Source organism: Phalangium opilio, unplaced genomic scaffold, assembly GCF_054372755.1.
Source record: "Phalangium opilio isolate 3A_F unplaced genomic scaffold, DU_Popi_V2 ptg000075l_1, whole genome shotgun sequence".
Lineage (NCBI taxonomy): Eukaryota > Metazoa > Arthropoda > Arachnida > Opiliones > Phalangiidae > Phalangium > Phalangium opilio.
In genome coordinates, this window is record NW_028324184.1 from 1379637 (window position 1) to 1407068 (window position 27432).

Below are 27432 nucleotides of genomic sequence, written 5' to 3' on the forward strand. Positions count from 1 at the left end.
TCACTAGATTTAGTGAAGTCGTAGGTTAAAAACTTTTGCACTATAGCTATGATTTCTATGGTTTGACTAGGGTTTTCCCTATTTTGGAGCGTGACTTTAACCCTTTTAAGTTTTTCTTTGTGGGGATTACTGTTTCCAAAGCTAAAAACATCGAGGTCTTGATCCCCTACTATTGGTAGTTTCAACTTTTTTGCGAGTTCTTCTCTTATAAAGGAACCTTGACTCCCCCCATCTAGAAAACATTTAGCTAGGAGGTAATTTTGGGGTTGAACTGGGTTTTTGGCTACAGCCACCGCTCTTTGGAGCATAATATTTTCGGAAGGGGATTTTATTGGCGCCATTGCCATGGTAACTGATTCCGCCTGGTTATCAGGGTTACTATTTGATTTTTTGTGTGCGGGATTTCCCTCGCACATGGCGAAATTGTGTCTTTTTGGACAATTTTTGCAGGTTCTAAATCTTGACCTACATTGTCTCGTATCGTGACCAAAGCGAAGGCATAGGTAACACCTGCCGCTCTCTCTAACTACGGTTCTCTTTTCTTCTAGGGTATGGTTTTCGCAATTAATGGTTTTGTGACCAGCGATTTTACAAAAGAGGCAGAAGCTATTTTCGGGTGCTGTGGTTGGGGCTATAACAGTAGCTAATTGGGAAGCTGACGCTCTAGGGCGGTTATTTTCAGCTCTAAATTTAAATTTTGGTTTTTCTTGGTAATTTTCTAATCTTACTACATTATTGGTTGCGCCTGCGCTTAGCATTTGAGACATTTCTCTGCATTCAATTTGTTCCCTGAGGAATTCTAACAATTCCTCGGCGTCCCAATCTGACCCAGGTTTTCTTTTTAAGCAACATTCTGTTCTTATATCATCGGGCAAACACCTTAGTAGGGCGGGGCTAATAAACGAGGCTTTGTCTTTCGTTTCGTAACCCAATCCCTTCAAACTTCTTATACTAATTTCACACGTGTCTAGGAGATGACGAAGTGATTTAAGGTCTTTGGAACTAAGGACGGGCTGTATGTTCATTAAATTTTGAATATGCGAATGCATCGCGAAATCTTTACAATCATATCTCTTTTTGAGAGTTATTACAGCCTCGTCGTATGATGCATCAACTTCGTCATAACCTTTAACAGCCTGAAGGGCTTCGCCTTGCAAATAACCAACAAGATATATAAATTTTTCTACTTTCGTGAATCCTTGGTTTTCGATGACTGCGGTGAATCGGCTCCAGAAGCTGTTCCACTGGGAACGGTCTCCGGAAAACATTGGAATGTTGATTTGTGGTAATTTTGGGTGACTTTTTGGTGCTGGTCCTGGTGGGTTGATGCCGGTGACTACGGTCGATCCACTGTAGTTTGACGCCGTTGAGTTTGGTTGCGTCCCGTTGATTTGGTGTGCCCTTTGGAGGGCTCTCGTCGCCTTGAGTTTTATTGACGAGAGGTTTTCTCGAAGCGTGATGGCGTCGTCGGACTCCTTTTCCAGCGCGGTCTCATCGTCGATTAGGTCGAGAAGTTTGGCATCTGCTTGGATTAGGTCTTCTTCTTTTTGGTTTAAAATCGTGAGGGTGTCCTCTAGATCCTCTTCGTTGAGGGTGGTGTCGTTCAGCAGGTTTGCTAAGGTATCCATTTTTCTTTTGGCGGCATTTCGAGCGCTTTTTTGGGCAGCTCGAGCGAGTTTAAAGTCTTTGGTCGTTGATTTGGTTGGTAATGCCGGTGGTACCGTGTTATTGGCGGCATTTTGTGCAGTTTGGGTGGTCCTTTTGGTTTGGTTACCTTGGTTGCTTCCGGAAGGGTTCAAGGTATTGTCTATTGGGTCCGACATATTTACGCGGTTACGAGTTTACCGTTTAAATCTAAAGTGTTAATAATCCCGGGTTTCGAAGCACCATTTAGAATATCCGCACCGGTAGGGTAACGAAATCCTATGTTTAGAGTTCTTTTAGGGGAGAGCTGGTGTTAAGTTATAGTGACCGGACTGAAACAGTTACTATAACTGTTGGGATGATTAATAGCGGCCTTATAAGGAATTGCGAATAGATTTAAATGTAAAAAAACTGTTTAATTAAAATAGACAAAATAGACAAAATAGACAATTACAAGTTTCTAGTTTGGTTGGTCTTGGAAGATTTTAAATTCTGCTACGGCAGAGAGGTCTGTGGTGGACCTTTCGAGTCGCTGGTAATGCGTTATCTGATTTTTTTTATTTGTTGGTATTTTTCTTTTTGAAGCTCGCTCCTTGGGCTGGTGAAAGAGGCCCATGCAGGTGTGGTCAAAGAGACTCTCTTCCACCAGCTTACGGAGGGGCTTTCCCGGGGTTTTTAACCCTTTGGTTCTCTTCGGAGATATTTTCGGTTTTAAGTATAAAGAAAGCATGAATTTAGAGTTTTACTTAGGAATATTGAAGGAATTTTTAAAAGGAATTGAATTAGGTTAAACATGAATATTGGAAAGAATTAACATGAAATTTGAAATACATAACAAGAAATTTTACAGAATTATAAATTAAATACAAAAACAAACACTCGCGTAATCAATTTTTTACACATCCATTGTGGAGTATTTATCGCGAAATTAGCTGGAAGGCTTTTTTTCTGGCATCCCTAATTCTTTCGAGGCACGTGACCATGGCATAGCGCAAACAATAGAGGGGGTTTAATTTACAAAGACTCAAATTCATCCCCCGAGGCTTATTCTAAACGCGTAACAAAGTGAGCCAAAGTTTAAGTGTTTTCAAGTAATATATCAATGATTAGTATATCTCATCTAGCAGAGAAACGTCTGTCCTTTTTAAGACAACGTTTTACCACCACGTCATAATAGTTACTTGAATTCTTTCAAGAGACGCACTTATGATGATGATGATATTTACCTAACTTTTGTTCTACTCCAAAACACCGGTGTTACTCTCTCTCTCTCTCTCTCTCTCTCTCTCTCTCTCTCTCTCTCTCTCTCTCTCTCTCTCTCTCTCTCTCTCTCTCTCTCTCTCTCTCTCTCTCCTTTTTATCAAAACGCCAAAGGCTCTTTTTTCGCCAAGTTTTACGCGTAAAAATAATATAATTCATATCGAATAATGAAAAGAGGGTCGACTAAATTTGCGACTTCCTTCCGTTTTATCCCCGCAGACCCCCCCCCCCACCCCTTTAATACGTGGGCAGAGAAAATTTGGACCTTTAGGCATTAGAGAAATAATCTTTTATAAATTTTTCAGTGGAAAGTAGGTAATGTTTAGGCTTAAATATTGAAACTTTGAAAGAAATTCGCGTCGCGTTGTTAAAATAAATAACAACGCGTTAGATAAACGCCTTTTATATTATAGGAACAAAATATTACATTTTTTCCTCTACTAAAAGAACATTTTCCTTATCACTTTGAGCAGAAATATATTACCTTACACGAAGTTCACTTCAATAATGGTTAGTACCGTGGACATCATCTATGAAGAGAAAACCCGAAATGAAAATTTTGCAAGAGTGAAGAGGCCTGAATTTTTTCCCCCTCCCGACGCGCCCTAGTTGCGAAGAGAAAAATTTTTCCTCTCGAGAGAGAACTGTGATAAATGGCCACTGCCAAGATAATCTGACGTTTCCTAGAAACGGCGGGATTCAACTGTATTTCGCGCAAGTGAGAAGCCGCTGCATAAGATACAACCATGATACGATTGTAAGAAAAGCACATTTTTCTCACTACGCGACGCTAGTGTTTTTATTTTCACCTCTCTGCCTCGCTGTTCGGGAGGAACGGTACCGTTTCTAGCCTGTAAAAATACTTCATAGATGATGGCCGGCGCGAGGTAGGGAGAAGTGAACTTCGTGTAAAGTAATATATTTCTGCTTTGAGCTATTAGTTAAATAGGTATACTTCATTCGGTCATTCTAGTAAAGGGGTTCGGTGTTGTCCTTAGAATGATTTTGTTCGCATTATCTTTTAAACTTGGCAACGCGATATTTTGTTTTCCATATACCTATATTTTAGTAAAACAACCCTCTTTTTAATCTTGAAAAGCGCTCAAAAACTGCTTCGAAATTAATCTCGAGTTATTCTTTACGACTAATAACAATCTCCGTTTTCATTTTCAGGGCTTTAAATTAAGCACCAAAAAGCGAGCCAATGATCGTTATCGGATACCTGGCATCCAGCAGGCGCTTCGATACTACACCCGAAACCCTTCGTAATCGAGTGCCAGGGCGTGCGGCGCTTTAAAGACAATTCATCCCTTTTGAAGTCGTACGATTGTATCCGGAGAGACAATAGGATTTTGGCCAAAAAGGACGCTTTAGAACCGGAGGCTATCGCCGAATCCCGAACCTCAAAGTTAAGATTGCCTTACCAACAGGATCAGTTTTCAGCGCCGCGGCCACTGTATCTTCCACGACCAAATATAGAGGATATAAGAGGAGGAGAGAAGAAAAAAATACACGAGAGGGGATCCAAAGATGTTCTTGGCGTCCTCGAATGACCGACTAGAAACGTGAGTACTCTATTGTTTCTTGATGCATTTCGAATAGGTTATATCCTATACGAACAAAAGATATACTAGATAAAAGTCCATGACTGAAAGAGAGACTTAATCCAGGTATGCTTTTCTCCATACTTCAGGGTTGCCACGGATCAGGGAAAACCTGGAAAAGTCAGGGAATTTCAAAAATTTCAGCAAAGTCAAGGAATTTGATTTTAGTGAGTAAATTTCTGGGTATAGGTCTTTATTGAAAGAGTAATGAAAGTTTCTCCTCATCCTCTCTTAACACAATAAACTCTAGAGCAATCCTTAAAAATGCTGTCTAGAATTGTTTTTGTGAAGTAAATGTCTTTAAAAAATCTCTTAGACTGTTATTTATAGTTAAAATGTTTCATTTTGGTGCAACAAATACATTGGAAAACTTGATGTAGAGAGTTTATTTAATTATAAGCATTTGAAACGCGCTGTAACCATTTACACTTTCGCCCTAAATCCTAAAAGGTCAAGGAAAACCTGGAAAAGTCAGGGAATTTGGTTCTGAAAATTCCGTGGCAACCCTGTACTTGGTGGGTGCGTCGTCGTCTAAGACTTAATTCAAACCACATCTTTTGTTTATTTCGGGAAAGCGTAATTAAAAATAAGCGTAAGTGGGTCCTAGCCCCTGGGAATGCGAGTAGAAAAGCGAAAAAGCGTCATTGTTTCCAATAGCCACTCCTACTTCAGATGATCCAATAACGATTTTCTACACAGTCACAAGATCGTAATAAACGCGCGTATAACGTGCCACGTACGCGTTCTTGAAAGAAAGAACGCGGAACATTTCGCGAAGCGAGGCTTAGTGACCCTGAAGTTGAAATTCTTGACTTCGTTCAGCGAACTTCTAAGAGTGTCGTAGTAATAGGAGCATACCTACGAGTATCGTCTATCCCCTTCTTTTTGGAGATTCTATTAGGAACCTAAGCTTCAACGTTATTTTGGCTTAAGGGCAAAGATGTCTTTTGCTTTTTTTTCCTGTTATATATTACGGGGGGTGATACGAGCTTTGTTCCAACCGTACATACGCTGCTCCATCGGCGGAAATTTATTCATAGAGATTTATACTTAACTGGCCTGGCTAATACACTTTATATCCCGAAGATTCCTTGCTTTACGTGGATGGGCAGGGGATTTGGTAAGGTTTAGTCGAAGAATTTGCGTCATGCTCAGGGCCATTGTGAGGGTTTTGGTTATGGGTTTCGCTACTTCTGAAGCGTATATTGCGTAATAGCGTAGCTAATATAGGATATTTTATACTGCGATATGAGTTAGTATTAATTGCGAATAAGGTTGATCCATTTCATATTTTTTAAGGAAACTTTTATAATTTTCATTTCAACTTTACGACACGACAGTTGTAATATATTAGCAGTTATTGAATTTTATTATTTTAAGAACCCTAATCCTTTTAACAACGTTCGGAATAGGAGGGAGAAATAGTAGTGGAAAAACGGCTAATAACCCTTGAAAATTTCTAAACAATGGAAAGGGTTTTGTTCGTAATGCGCGCGCGGGGGACGTACGTCTCTCTGAACAATTTTAACCATACATTACGCGTCGCTTTTATCGTTGCACGCTCTTTAAGAAACCTTGTAAAAATAATATAAGAAGAAAAATGCATTACATTACATAAAGAAACTCTTTTATAGTCTGCAGCCTGAATATAAAAAGACCCTCCATCTTTTTTTACGTAATGCTTCTTTAACATCCATAAATGGATAACGTTATGTATGCCATAACGATATTTGTATACTCCGTAATAGAGGCAAATTCTAAAATTGGCTGTCATTAGCCAGCAACAATGCGTATACGCAACTCAAGGAAGCATCTTTGATACATTTATGGCGCAGTGTATTAAAGGCTGTAGCGTTTACTTCTAAGGATAAATTTCCTTAACTTCTGATTTTCGTTGTTTCGTATCTTTAACCCTCGACTGGCCTATAAATTTAATTTCAAATAAACTTATTCTTATTCTTTGTTTTTTCTTAAAGCCTTTTAAGATAAGACAAATTCTACTTATACCAGACTTTGTTTTATTCGTATTAACAGAAGTGAGATGAGACTAGAAGTACTGAGCTAACCAAATTCTTCACTCGGCGAAAGTGAATAGTCTTGATAACACACCAACGGTTGGCCCTCTAGTGGCGGTTTCAGAATTTCCCCTCCAAAACGTGAGACGCTCGCGGTGGTAGACGGCCGAACTAGATTCAAGCACCCGCGTCCGTGTTCTGCGGCTTTAGGTTGAGGGGAAGGGGGTAGGAAATGTTTTTGGAACTCGACCAATTTTTTTCTCTCTAGTTTTAGAGCGTGGGAAGCGGCATAAAATCCTCAAATTTGTTCACTAATGCCAGGACCTATTACCAATGCTAGAGCCCTTCACTTCTAGTGTCATCTCACTTCTGGTATTAACAAAATGGCTCGTAGCATAGAGACGCTTACGTTTAATAAAATTCGTAGATGAAGGGGGAAAAAAACAAATGGAAAAAGATTTTTATGAAGGCAGCGAAATTGAAAACGAAATACTTTGTAGATCAAAGTTTAAACGATCCATTATCTTCCTCTGCAGTAAATGTTTCAAGCCTTCTTTTTTTTTATTGTAAAAGAAAAAGTAAAGCAACCCCCTTTGTTAGTTGAGTATTACAAAGAAGAAACTAAAACGTCATTATCATTTTTTTTTCTTATTCATTTTGCATGTAACAGAAAAAAATCGCTTCAAAGTATAAATTGCTCGTACAATTTTGATGCAATTTTTATTAAGGGTGACGTTTTTCTTAATAGTTTATTAAAGCTCTACTCAACAAGAGCTTAAAATTGAAACTAGTTGCGTCAAAATTGGGTCATAAATATTAATTTTTTATTAATAACGATATAATTTATAGAAAATTCTTAAACAAGCTCAAAATATAATTTTAAAATTCTTAACAACTTCCTGATTAACAAACCGCTTTAGATGTGTAGTTGGTTCTTAATGAGATCGTTCTTAATGCGTAAAAATTTTGCAATTGGTGAGAATAACTTTCTCTAATTGGATAATATAGAAACTAATATTATCCCCTTGGGATCTCACTCGAGTTGTCAGTCATACAATTGGATGAACAATGCCCTTAAAACAATCGACCTAGTTTTCTTAAATACCTCAGCAATTAAATTTTCTTCATTTTAAATTTGCAATTTTTTATGATCAGAAGCTATAATAGTAAACTGCCGTTATGATGAAATGACTGTTACTTCCAATTTATATTATCTTTAATTGATTTACGATCAAAGATACATTATTTTTGAAGTTAACTCCTACGCTTTTAGAGAAGTATGAAAAAAATGCACTCGCTGTTGGGAGCTAATAACATCCGCGATGAATGATTGCCTAAAATAGACTAGGGTTGGTTCTACCGCCCCCGTAGGAATACGAACGTGGCATCTAGCGTTATTTCTTCACACCCCATAATCTCGATAAAGGTAGTGGTGCTGCCATCGCTCAATTTATGCGTTCATACAGTGCGAATTACTGAACGTAAAGACTGGTAATGGAAAAAATTCCATTATCCTCTAATACGTAATAGCAATCCGTATTATTAACCGCGTTAACTCGAACAATGTTTAGTAACAATTTTCATCACAAAGGGAGTCTTCTTTGTTTTTTATTCTTTGATTGTAAAAGTGTATTGCTCCGAAGTTCAATACCCCCAAAAATTAATAAGGTATTATCATCGAAAACATATTAACGTCGGACCATATCTTGAGCCCATAAACGCGATTTCATATATTGGCGGAATGAACGCTATAAAGTAAATAATTTCGGGTTAATTGACTTCTCGTTGTAGTTTAAAGACTGGAGAATATACGGTTTCTTTAATGTAGAAGCTCGTAGGGTAATTTCATTAGAGATATTGAAAACTTTGGTGCGGCCCAAAACAAAGTCTTTTGTTTTAAAATGTGACTTATTTGGGTTGATGGCCAATGCGCCATGTTTTGGGGTCTGCGATGTTGTCGTCACCTTCTTCTATCTATTTATTTACAATATATATATTTAATTAATCCTCTTGTACTTGTAAAGTTTGGTTGCTAGGTGTTTCGGTTAAGTTTAGGATATGTTATACTTGACTTGTTGGTGTTTATAAAGTTCGGTTAACTTAGTGGGGAATGTTGCAGGGGCGTACGTTAGAAGTAAGTTTGAAAATGAACTGATATTTCTCTTCTAAAATAAACAAAATCTTATTTGTTATGACTTAACAATATTATTACGTAAAATGTTTGTTGTTGAATTCGGTATAACTGGCAGGCGATTTTGTTTTTTTCCTAAATAATAATATTTATTCGTAAAAATCAACAACAAACGCCCAAATAACAATCGCGGTTGTCTTTTCTTAACGTTTTAATTTGGGCGCGTTGTTCCTTTCCACAACCTAAAATAAACAATCCATCTTTGTTTTTGAAATAACTCTTTTAAGTTAGTTTTAAAAAGTCTTTTGTCGAGAGTCCACCCAAAAGTTTATATCTTATTTCGAGTAAAATGAAGAAACGTTGAAAGTGACCATGAATTTTTCATTTTCTCCCATGAATAACTAACAGTATTTTACTCGTTTGAATAACAAAAGACGTCCGACAGTAAAATATTCTAACGAAAAGGGTCTAGATTAAAGAAGTTCTATCTTCGGGTTCGGGCTTTTTCCAAGAAAAAACAAATATGGATGGGTATAAAGGAAAATCCAATGGCAGGCCCTTTTTCTCGAGAGTGTCTAAAATAAAAGCGTTGCAGCCTGCAGTGTCGGTTCAATCGACAAAAGATTGTCTGTCCAGAGTTTTTAGGGCGGAATAGTGGTGTAGAAATGGGGCACTCTTCAAGAACCATTGGAGACTCTTAAATCGTTGTGCCCCTTTTGAATGGCCGCGACAGTGTTTTTTTTTTTCTCCTGTTTTCCCGTTTGCAAAGGATAAGTCTCCTGAAATGAAAGATTACATTTCTTGGAGCAAAAATAGTTTAGTCCTTTACGACATCGGTTTGATATTGATTAGATTAAATTTGATTATATTATGTAATAAAATAGGGGAAAAGTTCTATCATGGTCTTCGATACTTTGAGTGGAAGAAATGATGTAATGTAATGCAATGCGAGACTGGCGCTTTATAGCTTGAGAGGGACCCAACCGTGCATGCCATTTTCCTATAAATAAATACCGTATTTTTTTTCTTGGGTCGTTTCTGCTTTTCTGCGAGTGCTGTTCCACGCAGCTTTTTGGGTCCCTGAATTCCAATTTTTCTCCGAGGTGTATGTATGTATGGTTGCCCCTTTTTGCGCGCGTGCCTTTACAGTCTTTTAGGAAATAAAAAAACGAGGCCATTCGTACCATTGGATACTGGCCCTATAGGCACCAGGCTATTCCATCATTTAGTCAAGCGTAGTTTGAATCACGCGTGACCTATCTTTAACCCTAACCCCTACTCGCCAGCCAGCCAGCCTTACCCGAATACTAAGCTTGTCGGAAGAGAATGGTATAAGTCAAAGTGGAAAAGAGATGGAAACTTGGATTTTCTTTCTGAGAGTCAGTTTCAAAAAGAACCCCTTTTGAGATGTTTTTTTAGAATGTTTGGGGTTTTCATCTCGCGTTGTGTCCCATTTTTTGTATGACGATTTGTAACAATTCTTGAGTTGTTAAAGAGAAGAGATTGAAATTACGAATTATATTTTGTTTATACTCTAAAAACTTCATATTGGACCCACCATCGAAGGAGTTTTCAATCTAAGAAAATTATGGCAGACTTATCCGTATGTTAGAGTAGAAAATATACAACCTTGAGGCCATCTTCTTAAGCTACACAGGGGGGGGTGGAAACAAGATATTAAAGTTCCCTATATAGTTAATTCATCTTGAATTAATCTTTATTAAAGCCTGTCTCCTTTTAAAATCTAAATGGATACCTACGCGTGGATTAATTTTATCTCCTTTATCGTATAGTCTAGCGGTGTAAGATATGTATGGCGTGTATTGAGAATTAATAAGAAATCCATTAGATTTTAGCGGCGGCGCGTCCAAATCTTTTGTTGTGACGCGCGGCGTCGTGGTTTTAAGAAAACGCTTATATAAAATCGGTAGACCGAAGAAAGGCAAATCCGGAATTGATATGCTATAGACCTCATCTATCTCTGAACATGTATAGTGGCATTGTATAAGCGATTAGGGGTGTAGCCTCATTCTACCAGCTCATTTCTCTCCATAATACCTAACCCTTCTGCCCCCTTCTCCCCCCCCGGCACCTTTTCTGGAGTCTAGACGATAATTTACAGAGAATATTACTCTCCTGTAAAGAGGTCTACTATAGCTAGCTCGGACAAATATTAAATCGGCCAAACCGAATGGAATTCGAGTTATCTCTCAACAGAGTTCGCTCTCTCTCTCCGTAAACACTCCTGTTAGGGAATATGAAGGATTGAACGCTTCCAAGTCGCCTCCAATTTATCTAAATGATAATTATGGAAACTAATGAATATACCTAAATCGCAGTGTATATATAATGTAAACGTTTCCCGTACACTCTTAATTCGTCATTACGGATTTAAATCCGCTTTCCACTTTTCAAGTACAATGTTCTATACATACTTTCAATTTCTGCCTTAAATTACCTATAATAGATCCGTACACCCGTTTCAACTGCTCATGAAACGTTTTCACTAAATAAATAAATAAATTTCGAAAAATATATAGCTTAAGTTTATAATTCATACAAACAGTATATGGCTCATCTATAAAATTTTTAGACTGGCAATTTTTCACTTTATATTGACGTTATTTTCAAAAAACTGTGCCCCGATTTCTTTAAAACCTCGATCCGTTATAAATTTCTTAGTTCCTTATTTACTTTTTTGACGGCTGCTGGGTTGAACGTCATGGGGAGGCCGAGCGTCTTTCTCACATACCTTCCAACGTGTCTCGCGCTTAAAAAGAGAGAAAAAATATATAATATTTGGCGCGTATAATTTATGAGATCCAAACTCATCCCTTTCCCGCCAAATTTCGACACCTTCGTACGTTCCTTCCACGTGCGCCCTGTTTTAAGTATTTATTTTTTTCCCCTCATAGGTAGCTTTAAATGAATATTCCTTGGTGATAGGACGAGTTTCCTTTGGTAGCTTTGGTGTGAAATCTTCAGTCCTGTACAGAGAAAGTCACTAAAGAAAAGTCAAATTGGGACTAGGCCTAAAAAATTTATCCTGAGTCGGAGGAATAATTCTTATTTCTTCCGCATCATATCGCAATCCCCTTGGTCGCGAATGCCATCGCGTATACCTGAATTAGATTTCCACACTTTTGTTTTCTCTCTCGGGTTCAACTATAGATTAGTGGCACTAAATGTTAATTTCTCATAGAACATAATGTAGCCAAAGGCAGGGAGGTGCCATTACTATATATAATAACTCCGTGTAAGTTAAGAAAAAATATGTTTGCCTCGCGCCCCGAGAATATGGGTCCAATATAAGTGAAAGCCACCACGCACGCTCTTTCTGGCTTCTATTTATTTTTGGAAATACGTAGGATAAAAAAATTGTCGTCCCTAAAGGAGTTAGAAAGGCGTAAGGGAGCTTGGAGAATAGCGGCCGGGCTAGAAACGAACTTGAGCTCGATTTTTAATCTTGAATAATGGTGTTGTATAGCCGTTTGGGAATTTTATTTTTTTTTTTTTGCTTCTCCCGTATCAACAAATAGGTTTCCGTGTTAGTATAACGATGAGATCACTCTGTTTTGACATGTTTATACTTGTAAAACTATACAATTACTAACTGTACAGTATTTGGGATGTTTTTATTGGAGTCTAAAGAGGAAATAAATTCTCTATGGGGAATTTTGCCCGGACTAGCCACGAACCGAAAACAAGTTATTCCCATGGAAACGCGTGCGTTTCTTTAGATTACATAATATCAAACTAATAAACAAAGTTAATACTAGGCCTAGTCTTTGTTTTTCTTTGGTTTTTCATATCCAAGAAAATTATTAGTTATTAATTAATTTTAGATCTTAAAAAAATCCCCTATCTTTTGTAATATCTCTCGTTGGAAGACGCTTTTATTATGTTTGATTAACCCTTCCCAAGGTTGGACTCCTTTCCTGCAGTTATAATGAAAACGCGGTATTTAATACCTTCATTGTCATCATGATGCTGTTTACTCTTATTTTTATGTTATATTGTACAATATTGTACATACAAGTGGGGAAAAATATATAGATACGTATTTTAGTACACGAAGATGACGATATTGTCCCCGCTCTCTCTTTATCATCTGTGCAAAGGCGTCTTATCGATTATTAAAGCTATCCAAAATAGATAAACGCGAAGCTATAAATAGTTTTCAATTTTTATTTACCACCGAGATAGATTTTTAAATTGTAGTAGTTGGTCATTCATGAAATCCCGTACGCTACCCGTGAAATCCAACTTAAGAAATCCGAAATCAATGCTGATTTCGAAATCAAATAAAAAAAACGAGATCAGCAACGAAATCACAAAATCAGTAAAGAAATCATAAAATCAGTAAAAGAAATCATAAAATCAGTAAAAAAAATCACGAAATCAACGCTTATATCCCATTGGATAGAATCCGTTGGGCAGAATTTCATTCGACAGAAATCCCATTCGGCCGAAAATCCCATTCGACAGAAATCGCATGCGACAGAAATCCCATTCGGTCGGAAATCCCATTCGGTCGGAAATCCCATTCGGTCGGAAATCCCATTCGACAGAAATCCCATTCGACAGAAATCCCCTTCGGTCGGAAATCCCATTCGACAGATTGGTCATGTGAATGAAATCATTAAGTACAAGAAGAGAATCCAACCGTACATGGGGCAAGCAGCCATTCTCGTTCTGCCAAGAGCCAACGCTAGAGGTAGTGAACGATGACTGGCGTCGCTTTTTAGCCCAAGCTTGAAGCTGCTGTTAACGACGATTCCGGCTTATTTATGGAATAAATGAATTCGTCTATATCCGATTTCACACACCGAACCTAACCTAACCTAACCCTAGGCCAACCTAGAAAATAAGAATATTTTGGAAAAGGCCCATGTTTATTTTTCAACGACCTTAATTAATATAGAATTATAAAATGCGAAATCGCACCAATGGGAAATTCGCTCCAACGAGACTTCTGTCCAACAGGAATGGGAAGTCTGCTCAATGGGAATACGATAAAATGCGAAATCGCGCCAATGGGAAATTCGCTCCAACGAGACTTCTGTCCAACAGGAATGGGAAGTCTGCTCAATGGGAATTAGGTCCATTGGGAACAGCCGGCTAGCTTCGGTCAATTAGAACAACTTATTTTTTATTTCGGTCCAATGGAATTTCGTTCCAATGGAATTCTGTTCAATGGTTATATACCAAATCGCCAAAGAAATCACGAAATCAGAAGCGAAATCTCAAAATCGGTAAATAAATCGTGAAATCCATTACAAAATTCATGAAATCCAAAATCAAAAGAAATCACAAAATCCGACGAAATCACGTGTAAAATCTCAAAATCCGAGGAAATCACGCGAAAAACCTCAAAATCCAACGAAAGCAAGGGAAATATCGCAAAATCCGTCGAAATAACGGTAAAAATAGCAAAATCTGACGGAATCACGGGAAAAATCTCAAAATTCGATGAAATCCATTTGATTTTATTGAATTTTGAAATCAAACGAAATCCGAGGAAATCAAATTGGAATTTGAAATCCCTTACACTTTTTCCAAAACGTCTGACCCCTCGAGTATTTCCCAGCCTAAATCTTTCGTATTTAATAAATACTTGAAAACTTTGGGCTAGTGTGTTTCTGGTGCGATGAATGTAGGAGAGAGTTGTTTCTTAAGGCTCCAATGGAGGATGGCGACCCGTTATTACCATGTAAAGTTTATGGATAGAGAGAGCTAGAGAGAGGATCAGAGAAGAAAAGCTACTTATCGGAGCGAGCCTATCTATAAAAGGACATTTTCGTTTTTTATTTTTATTTCCTTTTGTATCAAGCTCCATTTTTTTTTTTCTTTGAAAAAAGATGTATAGATACTCCGGTATCTGGGTCGGCTTATGTTTATGGCAGAATCGCGCATTGCACAGCGGGTGTTTTTCTACGTCCGGGCGATGAACCGCAAGACAACGTGGTTAAAGCGCGTAGAGCGATTACACGAGCAATATGGCGCTGGTTTGTCGCAAAGGGCTGCTGAATCCCTACATGGGTGGTACAGCCGAGTTGATGAGGCGGTGGCTGAATCTTCTCAGGCACGTTGGCGGTTAGAGCTCGCTCGCCATCCAAGCTTGAACCTCTACGCCTTAAAGGCTCGCCCGGGCCTAGAACCACTTTACGACAACTCTATTGGTAGTGGGCTTTTATTCCTGGCTCGGTCGGGGGCGCTACCCACAGCTGAACGGTTGGCCCAAATCTTTGGTAGTGCGGAGAGTAGCTGTCCGCTCTGTGGGGCGGATAGGGAGGATGTCGCCCACGTACTTTTATATTGTCCAGTCTTGGAAAAAGAGAGAGAGCCGTACCAAGAAGTTGGGGCTGCCACGCTGGCTGATAGACTGTCACTTGGTCCCAATGTAAATGTAGATGTAAATATTGCAATAAGTGTTATAACTAAATGTCTTCTTGCTAAATGGGCAAATGCTCGCCTCCAGCGCCCTCCTTAGCCTGTTCTGTGGTTAGCATATTTTGATATTTGTATTATTAATTTGATATTTGTTTTGTATTATTATTATTGTCGGTATTTTGCTTGTAAAAATTTTTTTTTTATTTTTGACCTGTGAACCCCTTGCGGGTTCCTCCCTGATTCAAAAGGGATTATTATTTTTTGGGTCAATAAAACATTCATTCATTCATTCATTCATTCATTCATATTTAATAACATTATAAAAATATTTAAATTAATTATTTTTATAATTGGTGATATTTAGCAATATAAATAGATAGATTATGAAAGGGGCTTCAAAAAGAGACAAATGAGATCGAAATTGGTCCATAAGTAAGAAAGTTATGGGCTTTTTTCGTACTCATTGTAAAAACCCTCAAAGTGCTAAAACTCGAGCCTTTTAATCTTTCCTCACAAACCATTTTTTAACTCCTTTTAAAATTAAGTTAAATATCACTATAGCTGTATTAAAATACGTCCACTCACTAGGCCTATAAGAATTTTTAATTCCAGATGAAATATTCGACGTAAGACTTGTTAATTCTGCCACATTTATTGTAGGAGACGACCACGAATAAAAAAATAAGCTCTGATGTATTGGTTGGGTGTGATTTAGAGTGATAGAGCGACGGCCACGCAACTTTGTTATACCGCGGAATAAGGAACTTGTCTTCAGCCATCCTTTTTAGATCCTTTTGGCTTTTGGGAAGAGAGACCCCCCCTGCTTTCTCGCCCCCTCCCCCCTTTATCTTCAGCTCCTATAGCTCTGCTGAAAGAGTAAATCTCGTATCAAAAATGGCTTTTCTTTGGGCATAACCTAATAAGAGAACCAAACGAAACGCTACGAAGAATAAGGCGCGCCACGGACCTTGAAGCTTTAAAGGGACTTGAAAATGGCTTAATTTCCAAAGGAAACGTTGTATAGTGATAAGTTATAAGTAAACGGGCTGTCATCTTTGAACGTGGCCAGCCTAAAAGTCAAGCAAAATTACTCCTGTATGTGTTTTAATATTTTAGGAAATTCTTCCGCAGCAACTATCTCTAGCGTATGATTAAAAATGTCACGAAGTTCGAATGAGAAAGAAACGAAATAGACTTCATTTTCTTAAAAAGGAATATTTCCCGTCCTATTAGGGATGCGGAAGTTCCACGATGAAGAGACCACCATAGAGTTTCGTGTATTTCTTTAAGCCTCGGTTCTCCTATACTTTGGCCAGAAGAAGACGAAGTTAGGGTTAAGGAGGCATAGAGCGGGCTGAGGATTGAGCTGAAGGAAAAAAGAGAGAGACGCGGAAGGGGTAGTAGCTACGGGACAGCAGCTGCGTTTGTCGATCGAAGCCCATAAAACATTGAAAGAAATCCCCCTCCCCCAGTCCCCACCCCCTTTTGCCAAAGGCTTAGCTTACCAATAGCGGATGGTGATATGCTGGTGGAATATGTAGCCCAAAAACCCCCTCTCCACCCCGAAAGCTTAAGCGTTTATGACTACTCCACCCATATTTTCATATATATCGTCGATGTACCAGGCTTACGTTCAAAGAGAAAACGACGTAACTTGACGAAAATATAAGTCAACGTTTATTGAGGGCGCTGTCTTAATACGAAACCCAGTAGATTATTTCCGGGGTCCTGTTAGTGTTATGACTTTAGAACGCGTCGCGAGTTATTTTACCTCTCAAAAGGGAAGGTTTTTATATTTGTAGTCAGCATTTTCCAAGATGGCTGCTGATTGGAATGAAACTTTTCTTAATAACGTTCCAACAAAACCAATTTTATTATTTTAGTTTGGACTGGGTGTTGATGCTAAAAGATGACCTTCAAAGATATAAACATCTGTGTTGGCTTTTCCGCGGACACCGTTGTGGGGCAATTACTTCCCTCCCTGATTTAAAAGGGATTCACCTACGTGAAAAGTTAATAAATATTCATTCATATTCATTCATTCGGGCGGGTTAAATATTTCTACTAAACTAAAAGATCGTAAAGTTACTGCACTTTTGCCCCGGGAATCTTTTCCCAAATTCTCTCGCTCATTTTGCCTTAGTCACTTAATAAATACCAAAGTACGAACTCGCTCAACTCAACACTTTCCCCGCAGCCGAGGTTTCCTCATGGTTTTTCCTCCAAAGAGTCTTTTTTTCCTTACAATTCCTTATATATTTTTTTCTTTTTTGGCGGAAAAGAAGCGGGGTTGGGGGGGGAGAGAAAGATGGTTCCATGGCGATTTATACTAGCCGTTGGCGCGCTCGGCACGGGCCCCGCTAAGGGGTTAAGTGGGACGTTTGTCGTAATTAATGTTATTTTCGCGCTTCTACCCTCATTTTGCCGCCAAAAGTCTCGTAGGCGGGCGCCTTTTGTAGCCAAAATAGCCCTGTCAAGCGCAGCCAGCCCCGATCTTCGTATTAACACATTTAGTGTTTCAATTCAATTTTACTTTTCCTCTTTTTTTGCCGCTTCGAGTATAAAAAGGGAACCGGGCCAACTATGAGCAACAATCCATACACCAGTTTTTAGGGAGTAATAATTTTAGAGCGTTTCGAAAGACTATCTCTAAAGCTGTTGAAAGCGCCTTAGGACCATTCCACTGAATATTTGACGTATATCACGAAATGCGATGAAAACTTAAATGTTGCGTCCCATCTTGAAATAGTCCACATTAGTTAATTTATGGTCTAAATACGTTAAAGAAATCGAACCTAAAAATGCCTGTTTTTCTTTGGTGCTGCATTTTTTTTTTAAAGTTTTTATCCCCGGTATTGACGTTAGAGAATGAAAATGGAAGCTTCTGCTGCAGGGACTGGGATTTGAACGAAATTGATTTAGGAGAGGTTTTAAAAAAAATTTATTAAGTTTATAGGAAATTTTCCCGTTTTTCCTCCTTTTCCGATATTTGCCTCCTTCCCAATGAATGGTACATATATAATACCCCTTTGAAATGAAAATTCGACGGGGCTGAGTTGGTTTTTAAAATATTCTGGCAGGGATATTATTGAAATGGGCCATTTATATCTTTTAAAGGCGTTTAATCTCTTCGCCAGAGATGGCTAGGCCTTGGCGAGGCGAAGCCTTAAGGAAAGGCCCGGGTAGAGTCGCCGATTTCAGCTTTTTATGACTTATTCTTTAAGAAGGTGAGAGATCACCATCGAGAAATCTGAAAAAGTGATTTATTTTAGCTAGCAGTCGACGCCGCCATTTCTATTCGCGCCATTCTTATTTGATAGATTTTTTCCCGCGCTTTTTGCCACTTTAATAAAGGACTCGGTGGCCATTTCGAGGAATAATCATCTCTCGAATTTCCTTTTCTTGGAAGCCGATGAGATTTTTCTTTTTAAAATAATGGTGTTGGTTTTAAATGCGAGTGTTGCAACATTTCACGCAGTCCTAAGCTGAAGTTAGTTATTCATTTTAGAATGATTTCTTTACATTAAATCTGTTTTGAAAGCCTTATACCAAGTTTTTCAATGTTAAGTTGTTCTTAACCTTTAAGTATCGCTTAATTAAATACTTCTCGCAATTAACTCTAATTAGTTTTTCAAGTAAATTAAGTTTTCCTTTGTCTTTATTTCTTTCGTAGCATTTCTATTAAAAAAATACCTCTTCAATTCTGTTCCAACTTTTCGGGTGAATTCTTTTGCCAGGGCCAATTTGGTCTGTTGGCCCGCGGAGCCTTTGGCAATTTTTGTCTGACCATAGACTATTTTTATTGAAAGACACGCGGCTTATAATTCCCACCTTTGGCAAGGCAATAATTACGTAAAATTGACAATGCGGAGAAAGGTTGACAGGCGCGATGTAACAGGCAGCTCGCCATCCTCTTGAAATTCATTGATATGATGATTCTCGTTTCTACTGTCCGAGTGGTCGGAAACTTTCTTCCTAAATAACTATAGTTTACTTCAAAGCGCAGGCGCGCCTCGTGACTCTGTAATCTGGTTTTGGGAGAAACAAAATTAATTGGCTGAAGTAACAGATATTCAAATTTTATTATTATGAAACATTAATTAGATTTTTTCGTTAAAATTATATTTTCCCAAAATATTTTATAACTGATTAATTCATTTAAAAACTGTTAATGTCCGACTCTTCGGGTTTTTCCGCGAGTCGGTTCTCTTAAGCGTTATTTCCTCGGAAGTGGCAATTGCCGAACTCTCAAGGCCCGTCGGCCTATTAGCACCTTCTTTCTTTCTTTATAGGCTGGCCGTGTTGGAAGTGGTGGGAACACTTCATTATCTTCTTTGCTATCTCAGTTTCTTTCTCGGCATCCTCCTTCGAGGACAATCGTGGCCCGCAGGTATCCAATTGAATCGCTTCCCTACTCATACAAAACCTATCTGAAGTCGCGCGCGCTTCCTTGCAACGAGTGCTGCCGGGAGACCCTAGAAAAACCTCTTTTCCTTGATTAAAAAGTTTCGGAAGAGGCTGAGCTGGAACGCTTAAGGCTATACCTATACTTTGCCGCAATTGCGGAGTGAAAAAAGTTCACGCAAATTAAATTCCGGGATCATGGGCAAAGTCTCTTTGGTTGAAACATTTTTGTTTTTATTTTTAAAATTGCTGTACTAACCAATATGGAAACGCAACGAGATATAAGGAAAGGGTATGGCCAGGTAGAGTGATGGGCCCCTCGGGATCAATAATCCGCGAGGCCACCTCGCCCTTTGTTATAATTACGAGCCAATGAACCTAAACTAACCCGGTCGAGAGTATAAAAATATCCGTCTTTCTTGTCGCCCGAGCCCAGTAATCAATTCTATTTTCGACGAGCTCCAATTCCCCATATATTCTTCGATGATCAATCTATAACTTTCTCAAGGCGCTTAACCCTGATACGGTACCTTATAATCCCTCTTTGCTATATAGTTCAAGAGCCACCGTTAACAACTGAGGCGGACTAACAAATGATTTTAAAAGGCGTAAAACTAGCGATAGGATGGACAAAATGGACCTCCATTCCGAGTTTGAACAGGCCGCTCAAACCACCAAAGTTTACAAGTCGATTAGAGACTATGTTACAATTTTTCATACTTGAAAGTTTTAAAGGAAAATAAAAAAGATCTAAGACTATGTCATCCTTTGGCGGCGGTGGTCCTTTCCTCTCGTGGCTTAGCTCCGGCTTTTGACTGTATACTTCCCCTATCAGGAGTTAGCGAGCCGTATTTCGGCAAATGGACAAGTTGGCCTTGTTTCATCTCGAGGAAATCACACTCTCTCCTTTACCCTTTACAAGGTCGACGGTCGACAGTACTTACGCAACAATATTGGAATAAGTAACCGCGGACGTTGCATGCGCGAAAAGATTAAGATGAGCGGTTAAAGATTACTAGTATAGCGACGTTTGTTATTATAATTTTTCTTTATCATTGAGCAGAGTGCTCTAGGATCACCTTCGTGAATGAACATCCCTAGTTAATTTTTCTAAGGTACCGCGTGCTTTCTCCAAGAAGAAAAAACCCTTTTTTTTTGGCTCTCTTTGACTCCTTTTCCGAAGTCATTTCTTGGGCTAGTTGCCGCCGCCATGTATATTCTCAATTCACGCCTTAAATCACGACTTTTTCCTGTCCTGTATGCGCGTACCCGCTAACGTTCCCGCTTCTTGTAACTGCTAATGCTTTCGAATAACGTTTTTTAGTTGCGGCACCAAAAATTTTCTCGCGTCAAGGAAAAGGAATTTTTATATAGCTGTCCTATAAGTGTGGTATTCCGAAAGCCAGAATTCTGCGCATTTCTAAATAAATTTATCAACTCTTCTAGTGCATGAAGAAAATGATAATTGAATTTGATAAGTATTCGTAATTAGAGACAGCAAATCACGGGCTCATTGTTAATTACCAGTGAAACTCATCGTATTATATCGGTTCATCTTGTTTTTCCTGGCCCATATAGCGTACTTCCTCTTGTTGTAATGTTTTCTTGCTATCTGTATCCGCGCGCGCCAAATATATTCAAGCTTAAATCTGAGCATTGAAGGGAGAGTCGTTCCTGTTTCTTACGCAATAAGGCGTTTAGATTAGAATCTCAATGGGAATTAAAGCTATTTTATCAGCTTTCTTTCATAGCGCGCAGTTTGGGGGGGGGGGCGAGAGTGAATTGCGCATTTGGGCAATTCGGGGCCCAAGAAAAACGAGAACGAATAGCCAACGAATGGTATAAAAGAGATTTTCTTTCCGTCTATGCCGCGAGCTGCCTCATTATTTCTTTCCTCTCCCGTACGGAGAGAGAGAGAAGAAAACCTTGCTCTTGCGCTTCTTTCTTCTCTTCTCCAGAGTTCTTGTTTTTACGTTGAGAAAACTATTCCGGAGAAGATATTATTTAGATGCTGGGAATAAGGAGCGTAATTTCTCTTTTGTGTTTTCCCTTTTTTGGGATTTCGGATATTCCCATCAGTACCTAGACATCTACCAGATTTTTTACTTAAAGGCAATGTGAATTTTTAAACGGGGGAAGACAAAAAACAGGAAGTATATTTATAGATACACGTGAATAATGGATAAGCTATTCACTCACCGTGATTTTGCCAGTCTTTTCATCATCATTTAGACTACGGATCTATCCAAATTATCTTTATTTAAATATTATATTGCAAATGTTATATAGGCTAATGTTTCAAATACTCGGGTCTGGAATTTCGTTTAACACTTTTAAAATACGCAACCCTCTCTTTTCCCTTCATTTTATACGTATTCGTATAATTTAAATTATTAAAATGCCAGAAGCATATTCTTCCAAACTAAGAAAGCTTTTACTTTATGCGTAATTTCCAATATTTCGCCTCCAATCTCGTTTCATCTTGAAAGTACATCGCTACTAAAGTTAGACCGCGCTTCTGTAGCTTGCTCGGGTTGTATTGTAGACGAGTAATTCACGCAGCAACTGAAGTATATGGAAGTTTCTCCGTCTAAACGCCCTCAATGCGTCTTTCCACTGTCTACAAGTTTTCTATCGCCTAGGTGGACCAAGAATAGTGTAGAGGAGTTTGAACAGTGGAGAGGATGGGACGCGTTGACGCGGGTAACATCGAGGTTCCCCCTACAGTATTATAGTTTCACGTTGAAGTACTCCAATAATAATTTTAAAGTGGCTTTTCCGAGCCTCCCGAGTTAAAAGTATATTAGGTTTAGGCGCTCTCTAACAACGCTCACTCGCTCCCTGGGTGCATCTTTTCCACTTTGAATTACGCGTGTTTTTCGGTTTTATACATGGGTAATAATCTTTTACTAGTTGCATATTAATCTGAAGTTTTGTACGCGGTAAAACTCGATGTATTGTTCGGGGTAAACTCGAGAGGGCCCGTAACGTTCTTCTTGAAAAGATGCGGGAATTCATTTGGCTGTTGCTGCCTAGTTGCTTTACTCTTTTTCAAACGATGGAAAGTTTTAAAGTTAATACCATTCTAACTTTATTTATTATTTATAGTGGTTTGACCATAGGCGTTTTGACCGCTAGATAAAAACGGGCCTTAATTCGGGATGATAATTTCCGTTTTATTTTATTCAAAGCTTCCTTGAATTTTAAAACAGGAAATGGGAGAATTTTAGAGTCTATCTCTTTCTCTTTGTGGAACTTTTTACAGCTTTTAAAAAATAAACAAACTTTGAGGTATTTTTTAAAAAGTCCTTTTGAAATTTTTACGGAGGAATTAGACGCGCCTTTTCCACCAGCTCAAGTACTCTTACCAATTTATTACCCGCGCAATATGGAGGGCTAATTAGTCAGCGAATTTTAGCGAAGGAGCCCTCCGTGCATAATATTGACCGTCCCTCATTACATCCACTAACTGAAAATTCATCAAACGCCGCGAAAGTTTTGTTTCACTGTGTTTGACGAAGGTATGTAAGGACCTAAGGTTTTAAAATGTTTGCCCTTTATTGACCCCCGACGAATTTGGGGTCACTAACCCTTGACCGTTTTGTCGATTATAGTAAGGTTTGCGACAAAATGTTTATAAACAAACACGTAGCGAGACATTTAATGAATCACTGTATTTATATTTTAAATAAGTTAGTTTTTCATGGTAATTCTAAGCTATTTTCGTAAAATAGACATTGTTTTTAAATTTAGCCCATAAATCAGTCTTGCATTATAGTGTCCTAAAAATTCTTATTAAAACATGTCCTATGTTAGCTCGGATAACGTAAAAATTGTTTGAACAAACCGCAGCTCTAATGAGCTTCTTTTGTTTTTCTTAAACCATCTTGGCGCGATCAAGTACAAACACTTATAATTAGCGAGCTATAATTTATCGCTCTATCCCTAGCTGTTGTTTTACATTAAAAGCCTAAGAGAGCTTAATTTGCTTTTGTAATGTTTTTTTTCATCCATCGATAATAACACGGTAAAGTTACTGGATAACTTTGCTACCAGAAAAATTACACTAGCCTTTTCAAAGGAGTCCAAGGCTTAAGATGTTCTGGAAATCTCTTCGATATTGTATGGCACACTCAATACCGATCATAAGTGTATGGATCCCATCGGAAGACGTATAATTATTGGGTTATTGTTGTAGAGAAACGCGAAATCGGTTGAAATTTACGCCAGATATCGCGTCATGACTCATGAGGAACCGAGTCTCACTTCCGGGGACTTGACTCCTTGAATAAGGTTGAATACTCTTATTTCTTTTAGCTATAAAAGGTCCTAAGGCCTTTTTATTTCTGGAAGGAGGTAGCTAGCGCCTGATTGGCTCCGTGGTTTCGGTTAAAGGACCAGGCCGTAAAAAAATGGCAAGTATTTTGGCTAATTTGACACGGCGCGTTATTTTCTGATGCATATTCCTTGTCTTGACGCGAATTTCCTTCTTTATCCACTTCCTCCACCCTCGATCCGAAGGTTCTCTTCCATCCTCGTAATATCAATCTCTCTCTTGCTTGCTCGCTCTTCCTCTATCTGTGGTGGCCATGACGATGGCCAATCATTTTATAGAAGCAGAGGGGCCTGTTTGGCCCCCGCGTATAGGCTAATATTTTGGGGATATTTTACCCTTCAGCCGACCAATATATATATAGTTGTAATGGATGGGGAAATTTTCGACGCTGCGTGTATTAGATCAAGAACCTATAAAAGATACGAGAACTTGCCAATAGAATAGACCAAGACATTAGATAGGGATTCGACGTTACCAGTCCACCAGAGTCATTTTGTTCGAACGTCTTTGGATCCCGAGGGGTCGGACGTTTTGGAAAAAGTGTACGGGATTTCGAAATCCAATTTGATTTCTTCGGATTTTTGATTGATTTCTTCGGATTTTGATTGATTTCTTCGGATTTTGATTGATTTCTTCGGATTTTGATTGATTTCTTCGGATTTTGATTGATTTCTTCGGATTTTGATTGATTTCTTCGGATTTCGATTGATTTCTTCGGATTTCGATTGATTTCTTCGGATTTCGTTTGATTTCATCGGATTTCGTCGGATTTTCTTTGATTTCAGAATTCGATAAAATCCAATGGATTTCATCGAATTTTGTGATTTTTCCCGTGTTTTCGACGGATTTTGCGATATTTCCCTTGATTTCTTTGAGTTTTGAGGTTTTTCGCGTGATTTGCTCGGATTTTGAGATTTTCCCCATGATTTAGTGATTTCTTTTGATTTTGGATTTCGTGAATTTTGTAATGGATTTCACGATTTCTTTTCTGATTTTGTGATTTCGCTTCTGATTTCGTGATTTCTTTGTTGATTTTGTGATTTCTTTACTGATTTTGTGATTTCTTTACTGATTTTGTGATTTCTTTACTGATTTTGTGATTTCATTACTGATTTTGTGATTTCTTTACTGATTTTGTGATTTCTTTACTGATTTTATGATTTCGTTGCTGATTTCGGATTTTTTATTTGATTTCGAAATCAGCCTTGATTTCGGATTTCTTAAATTGGATTTCACGGGTAGCGTACGGGATTTCATGAATGACCGACCCCTCGTTGGATCCGCAGTTTTCTTTACTTGCATTGAAAAATAAACAGGCCCCTTTGGCAGACGTTCACTCTCTTATAATACGTTTGTAGCGTCACTTTTTATTTTCATACAAGCGTTAGTTCGTTTATTCTGCCATTTAATACTCTAAAGAAAATATGTAACGTTACACTTCAATTCCGATAAATTCTTAATGTCGCCTCCCTCGGCTAGAGGGCTTCCAGTTTCTTCCAAATATGAAAAATAAAAATAGGAAAAAAATTGTTGAATTCGTCATCCGAGCAAATCCTTCAGAGAGGTTCTAAGCTGACCCTATAAGAAAAAAACCTAGGACTAACGCTATATAGGATGAAAACTGACGAATTCAACTGTAACTAATAACGGCCATTTGGAAAAGCAAACCGTTTTTTAAGAGTAACTTCATCCCCTACTAACTGAACTCTTTTTTCCGACTTGTATTAACTCAAAGTTCTTTATTTAAACAGTATCCAAGCTACCCGAGTTGATTATCACTCAGTCAGTTGGGACTTAAAAGAATCGTATTTATTTTGAGAACTTTATAGTTTGGGTTTAATCTACTTTTCTTTTTTTGGCAGGTTTTCTTTTTCATTCAATTTTTTATCCTCTTATAAAATAATCCTTTTATATTGGTGAGGGTTCAAAAATGGAGAAAGATGAAGAATTCCGAAAGATGTAAGCTGTCATGATGGCTGCATTTCATTTCGTTTCATTTATGCGATTTTAAATTCAGCTTCCAGTAGCCAGCTATAGTAGAAGGTTCAAGTTTTCTTACGTGAAATATGGCCTTTTAAATGACAAGTTAACATGTGGATCTTGAAGAATTTACATTTTTTTTCTTCAGTTCTTTGAAGCGCGTAGGATCCTTTGGAATTTAACAGCGCTTGAAAATTTAATGTTAGTTTTTTTCTTAAGGCATGATTATCTGCGGGTAAGACCGTGTTTAATTTGTGTGTTTGTACTATAGAATGTATTGAACCAAAACAACAATTTTGAGTAGTACCAGGGGTAAATAACGAAAGGAGTTAGAGACGCTAGCTTCCGTAGTGTAGAATACAGTGGGACTTTCAAACGTAGACACAGAAAAGAGAAAACGCCTCGGTCGCGCCGCCTATAATTCAAAATAAGCATGATATTTTGCAACCAATAGCGTAGCAGCAAAGATTTGAAAGGCATGATGGGATATCAATTTTCTCCTGTCTGCTAGTATTCGTCTGCTTGTGTTCGTCTGCTTACGACTGAGTGACAATTAGGGTTAGAGTAAAGTTTATTCATTAAGGTGCACTTGAATTAGAAACAGGCAAGTTTAAAGTTGGTAAATTCCTTATTCGATAATGAAATGGAATTAAATGTCGTTTTTGCATCCTTCAATACAGTTTCAGTTGTTTTAATTTCTTTAGTCACAGATACAGTCGATGATCCTGATCCCACAGTTCCCACTAAGCCTTGGCTCACTGCGCCGACTCTGTAACCGCGCACTTACGGCAAAAAGAGTCTGATCACATTTTGAGGATTTCCCTGGCTTCAAATTGCAAAATGTTGACTTACTGTTTACTCGCGATTGAATATAATAATTATATTGGGTTTATTTATGAGACGACTTCACAACATAGACAGTTCGACACCCGCCATTTTACTTTACCCAGAATACCTTGCGGTGCGAGATTTTAAGGCAAAACTTTTAAGGTTCTGCTCTTATTTACAATACAGTTCCAAAGATGGCACTACGTTAGTTACAAATTCTATGACGTTTCAAGCTCCCACTGTATTCTACACTACGGAAGCTAGCGTCTCTAACTCCTTTCGTTATTTACCCCTGGTAGTACCTCTCTAAAATTGGGTCCTAACTTAAAGCGACATATATTCCCGAAATGGCCGGCCACGATTCTAGTATAGCATTCTAGTTGATTTTTGGCAAATTTCTAATCAAGATGTGTAGGTGCGTGTAGATTTTAGGGCGCTAATTAAAGTCCCTAGTTCCTGACCCGCGCCTCTATATGGTGTATGTTGTATCCCGTACAAAATTGAGACTCGAATGACTAAATACCAGACGACTAACGTCTAGCTGCGCTCTCTGAACTCGAATCGTGTCCCTTTAATTCCCAAGGGATCGAACACTCGCTAAAATACTTAACAAATATTTTAAATAATTACTTTTAAATTCTAGAAGTAAAATGGTAACGCCAATGATCGATGTGTAGTTGAAGTGTAGCAGTCTTCTTTAAATTGCCAGGTAAATGATCAATTTGTCCAACCCCTCGACTTTCTCCGCTCACGTGACTTCTCAAAATGTAGAGAAGGTAGACTCGATTGGTCAACTGGTTGGATTAGTTTCCTAAATTCGTGGACGGCTTTACTAAT

The 27432-nt window shown here is 38.3% G+C and overlaps 1 protein-coding gene across 4 annotated transcripts in view; it reads left to right on the forward strand.

Moving 5' to 3' along the window:
• Positions 1–27432, forward strand: part of LOC149658686 (uncharacterized) — a 167112-nt gene that overhangs the window by 67821 nt on the left and 71859 nt on the right. For 3 of the 4 annotated variants that reach the window (XM_089844297.1, XM_089844296.1, XM_089844299.1), the window contains one exon: positions 4078–4469. The gene's annotated coding sequence lies outside the window, so the exon portion shown is untranslated. Of the gene's footprint in view, positions 1–4077; positions 4470–4597; positions 4676–27432 lie in introns of all 4 variants that reach the window. The other variant, XM_089844298.1, reaches the window with a different exon arrangement.